A 6,281-nucleotide genomic window follows, 5' to 3' on the forward strand; every position below is an offset into this window, starting at 1 on the left:
CCTGTTCGCTTGCTGATCTCTCCCGTGTTCCTCCGCATAGAAATGTAGTTCAGTCAGCGATTAGACACGAAAAGAAACAAACATTAGAATATCTTAGAAATTCGTTTTTTAGTCATTCCTATTTAACATGTATACCTGAATGTGAAAACAGAGATAAATCTACATTTCAGACCCGGGCCTAGTGTTCCATATGGATGGGATTTCCTTTAGTCACAATATCCCTCCGCTTCCTCCAGCTAACTGATGACGTCAGCACTCAGCTTTAGGCTGCGTAGTCATTCATTTACATAAAATAAAATAAAATAAAATAAAATAAAATAAAATAAAATAAAATAAAATAAAATAAAATAAAATAAAATAAAATAAAATAAAATAAAATAAAACTCATTAGAAAAAACACTGATGTGATACATTTAATCAGATCTTTTTAAAAACATGACAATATGGTTGAAAAAGGAATCTACTGAATTAATAATAATAATAATAATAATAATAATAATAATAATAAGCTGTATTTAACAACATTTCCTCCGTACTCTCCAAAACTACTCAGGTATGTGGCTTGATTTTACACACACACGCACACACACACACACACACATATACACACACACACGCACACACACACACACACACACACACACATATACACACACACACACACATATACACACACACACATACACATACAGTGAGGGAAAAAATGATTTGATCCCCTGCTGATTTTGTACGTTTGCCCACTGACAAAGAAATGATCAGTCTGTAATTTTAATGGTAGGTTTATCTGAACAGTGAGAGACAGAATAACAACAAAAAAATCCAGAAAAACACATTTCAGAAAAGTTCTACATTGATTTGTCTAAACAACATTACATCCTCAATCCCCATTGGAGGTCGGCAGATTTTTTGGTTAACGGTGGTTTATACAGTGCGTCCACTCTGGTTATATCATCATTAAAACCATGTACACTTCTCCATGGGGTGTCCACCCTCCCACTCAGCTTCTTCTTATTTAAAACCTTTACACACGCTCTGTAGAGCAGCTTCCCAGACACTGACCCAAAGTCCATCTCCCCTCTGCCCCGGCACTCCAGGAGGGGGCCTGCACACCCGTCGAGGTCAGGAGCGATGTTCAGCTGGGGAAAGGGTTCGTCCTCTGTAGGACCAGTCTCTGTATGATGATAGTCCATCAGCTGAACACGCTCCTCTGATGTTAGTGCAGATCTCCAGCGGTGTAGGAGCTGATTGACAACACGCAGGGACCGCAGTCCCATACACGCTGCCAGGTCCTCTGCCCTCGACAAGTCCGACCCCGCGATGTTCACAAGCTCCCGGAGCGTTATAATCCCTGAGGAGATGAGAGTTCTGGACAGTGCAGGGACGGTCACACTGGAGATGTCCAGTCGCCCGCCGTACACCAGAGGCTCCTCTGGCAGCCAGTGTAGCGTTCTGCAGCCCTTGTTCTGTTTCTTAAAAAAGTTCCAGATTTTAAAAAATCCACAGTAAAAGTCTGGTAATCCTGAAATTTCCAGCATTTTTGTGTCCATTAAAAACAACGCTCTGTCCAGCCCCAGTCCTTGAACTGTGCGTAGTAGTCCACTGGCTGCTGCTCTCCATACTAAGTCTCTGGGTCCAGTGAGGAGTCTCTGGATGAACTGGAGGCGGAAGGCTGCGGCTCTGCTGGACAGCTGGACCAGCCCCTGTCCTTCTTCTTCTTTGGGCAGATGAAGCACACTCTGTGGAATCCAGTGTAGACCGTCCCAGAAGAAGTCCACCAGCAGGGCCTGGATGTTCGCCAGCAGGGTCGGCGGCGGATCCACGCATGCCAGCTTGTGCCAGAGGGACGACGCGGCGAGGTTGTTGATGACCAGCGTTCTCCCCTGTAGGACATCTTTGGGACCAGCCGCTTCCACCTGCTCAGTCTGCCCTTCTCCACAGAGCCTTCCTAGTTTTTGTTTGTCAACTCATTGTTCCCCAGGTAGACACCCAAGTATTTAAAACCACCTCTTTTCCACGCTAAGCCTCCTGGTAGTGACGGTTGCCCACCTCCCCACTCCCCAACTAAAATGGCTTCACTTTTAGACCAGTTAACTTTGGCGGAGGATAAAATATGAAAGTCATTTAAAATATCAGTTAAAACATAGACATCATTTTGTGTGTTTATCATCACTAGATGATAGTTTTTACACAGTTTTAACAACACCTCCGTTACACACACTACACACACACTCACAGTTTTAACAACACCTCTGTTACACACACTACACACACACTCACAGTTTTAACAACACCTCTGTTACACACACTACATGAGAAAATACACCCACGAAGAGCAGTGTGTTAAACCACTGTCAGAAATACACCATCAAGGCCACAGGCACAGACATTACTCTCCGAGGGAAGATGAATCGATTTTTTTTATTGCAAAAAACACAAATACAGTAAGGCAATACAAGATCATAAGAAGATCCTTAAGAACAGAGAACCAATCAAAATGAAAATAAACTAAGAAAAAGAAAAGAAAAGAATGACACAGTAGGGTCTTCTAATACTTTAAATTTCTGCAATAAACTAAACAGTCTTCTTCCAGTTTTACATTTTAATAATCTTACAGATTTACAGTTCATCCAAAATTCCTTTTGAAAAACAGAAAACAATAGCTTTGTTTTAAAGCACTTACATTTATGAATATAAAATGAAAATAATATTCAGTACAAATGAAGTATGTACATCTTCCATCAGTAAACCAAAAATGATATCATGTTTAGAAAATGGAGAAGACCGCTTGATTGAAAATTTAAGCCACTCGAATGTCTCAGACCTAAAGGCTCTACCAGAGGTGGACAGTAAAGAAGTACATTTACTTGAGTACTGTACTTAAGTACACTTTTTGAGTATCTGTACTTTACTTGAGTATTATTTTTTTCTGGATACTTTTTACTTTAACTTCACTACATTTGAAAGACAAATACTCTACTTTTACTCCACTACATTTCTGTCCAGTTCATTGAGTAGAAAGTATTTACATTAATCATAGGATGATTTTTTTCACTCTTGTAGCGTCACGTGTTGTAAAGTTCAGTGGTTTTCCATATTTTTTTGAACTCAATTGCTGACAAAATGGACGAATATATATGCTTTGTATATTATACACCACCAATGCATTGGTAATGATGTTAGTTAACACACAAAAACATATGCTGTGTCCAAATTCTCATACTATGTGTCCTAAATAGTATTCAAAAATAGAATTAGTACGCCCCAAATCGTAGTATACTGAAAAGAGTATTCCAAAATTTCCTGGATGGTCTACTACTTCCAGTAGAAATTCAAAGTGCAGAACAATGCACACTCTAACGGGTAATATTGCCCACAATGCATTGCCCACAGGAGGGAGGAGCCTGGACAATGGTGTAAATGCATATTAAAACGGTGTAAATGAATTGTGGAAATATATATAACTCTTTGTTAAAGCAGTGTTGCTGTTGGGTGGTTGGACAGCTACAGTTGTGTAGATGGGTTTTAAAGCAGGTTAGATTTTTTTTTCTGACCAGTCTTCATTTACAGACCATTAGATTGAAATGTTCATGAGTGGATACACATAGATGTGTACAGGTACATCTCAAAATTTAGAATATCATGAAAAAGGTCAATATTTTTTGTTGCTCAGTTCAGAAAGTGAAACCCATATATTATATAGATTCATTACACATAGAGTGAAATATTTCAAGCCTTTATTTCTTGAAATTGTGATGATTATGGCTTACAGATAAGGAAAACCCAAAATTCTGTCTCAGAAAATTAGAATATTGTGAAAAAGTTCAATACTGGAAAGTCATGGTGTGAAACCCTAATCAGCTAATTACCTCAAAACACCTGCAAAGGTTTCCTGAGCTTTTAAATGGTCTCTCAGTCTGGGTCAGTAGGCTACACAATCAGTTGTGGAGAAGACAGTCATTGACACCCTCCACAAGGGTAATTGCTAAAGAAGCTGGTTGTTCACAGAGTGCTGTATCCAAGCATATTCACAGAAAGTTGAGTGGAAGGAAAAAGTGTGGTAGGAGAAGGTGCACCAGCAAAAGGGATAACCGCAGCCTTGAGAGGATTCTCAGGCAAAATCCATTCAAGAATTCGGGGGAGCTTCAGACGAATCCTAGACATGGCCTACAAATGTCGCATTCCTCGTGTCAAGCCACTCCTGAACCAGAGACAACGTCAGAAGCATCTTTCCTGGGCTGTGGAGAAAAAGAACTGGACTGTTGCTCAGTGGTCCAAAGTCCTCTTTTCAGATGAAAGTAAGTTTTGCATTTCATTTGGAAATCAAGGTCCCAGAGTCTGGAGTAAGAGTGGAGAGGCACAGAATCCATGTTGCCTGAAGTCCAGTGTGAAGTGTCCACAGTCAGTGATGATTTGGGCTGCCATGTCATCTGCTGGTGTTGGTCCACTGTGTTTTCTGAAGTCCACAGTCAACGCAGCCATCTACCAGGAAATCTTAGAGCACTTCATGCTTCCTTCTGCTGAGAAGCTTTATGGAGATGCTGATTTCATTTTCCAGCAGGACTTGGCACCTGCCCACACTGCTAAAGGTACCATAAGCTGGTTCAATGACCATGGTGTTACTGTGCTTGATTGGCCAGGAAACTCTCCTGACCTGAACCCCATAGAGAATCTATGGGGTATTGTCAAGAGGAAGATGAGAGACACCAGACCCAACAATGCAGATGACCTGAAGGCCGCTATCAAAGCAACCTGGGCTTCCATTACACCTGAGCAGTGCCACAGGCTGATTGCCTCCATGCCACGCCGCATTGATGCAAAAGGAGGCGCAACCAAGTATTGAGGGCATAGAAACGAACATACTATTCAGAAGTCTGACATTTCTCTTTGAAATATCCTTTTTTATTATGTAATATTCTAATTTTCTGAGACACAGTATTTTGGGTTTTCCTTATCTGTAAGCCATAATCATCACAATTTCAAGAAATAAAGGTTTGAAATATTTCACTCTATGTGTGATGAATCTATATAATATATGGGTTTCACTTTCTGAACTGAGTGACAAAAAATATTGACCTTTTTCATGATATTCAAATTTTTTGAGATGTACCTGTACTTTTTTGTTGGGGGTGGTAGGAGTGTTAAATTAAAAATGAAAATGATTATACCTGTCTTTTTTGTCAATTCAGTTGTTTAATTTCTATAGGTTTTGTAACATTCTAAAAGCTCTTAATTCCACAGATACTACAAACTGGTCAGTATATTCACTAGGTTGCTACAAAAGGTACTGTAAGTATTGCAAAACAATGCAACAATAACAAAACAATGTGTTGAAATTTACTTTTGATACTTAAGTACTTTTAAAAACAAGTACTTCTGTACTTTCACTTAAGTAAAAATCTGTCTTTACAACTTTTACTTGTAATGGAGTAATGTTTGACCAGTAGTATTTGTACTTTCACTCAAGTAAGGAAGTTGTGTACTTCGTCCACCTCTGGGCTCTACTGAATGAACAGTAAAAGAATAAACGTACATTCGTTCAATATCATCACAAAATTTACTGTGATCTATATTAAATCTATATCTAAGAAACTCTAAAGATATAGATATTGCCTCGGGGTGAGGGGGGGTATGGGAAAGGAGAGATACATGGTTCTTAAGTTAATAATAGAGCTCTTGGGCAAAATGTGAGTCACATTATTTCGACTTGATTTGGAAATATATCTCGGGTCAATAAAGTTCTTTTTAATTGATTTGTCAGGCTACACCTAATAAAATATAATCTTTTTATATATATATATAAATATATATTTTTTAAAATATAATCTATTTATTATTAAAGAAGGTAAATGAAGAGCTTCCACTTCATGGAATTCATTCATCTTCCCTCGGAGAGTAATGTCTGTGCCTGTGGCCTTGATGACGTATTTCTGACAGTGGTTTAACACACACTTTCAAGGGTGTATTTTCTCATTAATTGAATGAAAACATCAATTTTACAGATCAGTTCATGCAATCAGACAGAAATGTTCAGGAAATAAATCAAAAGCAATTTCAGATGTTTAAAGTGAATTCCTGCTCATCAGGTTTCCATACAAGATCATCAATAGCCCAAACCTTCAAGATGGCGCTGGTGAGGTCGGCTGCCGTCACGACTGCTCCGACCCCTTTTTCTTTGTTTTTGTTTTTTAAGTTAACTTTCAGTACAGTAAAACCGGCAAATTCTTCACAATGGAATGCATTAGGTACGACAGAGATACTCTTATTTCTATTGGTATACAATG

Source organism: Hemibagrus wyckioides, linkage group LG02 (genome assembly GCF_019097595.1).
Source record: "Hemibagrus wyckioides isolate EC202008001 linkage group LG02, SWU_Hwy_1.0, whole genome shotgun sequence".
NCBI classification, from domain to species: Eukaryota; Metazoa; Chordata; class Actinopteri; order Siluriformes; family Bagridae; genus Hemibagrus; species Hemibagrus wyckioides.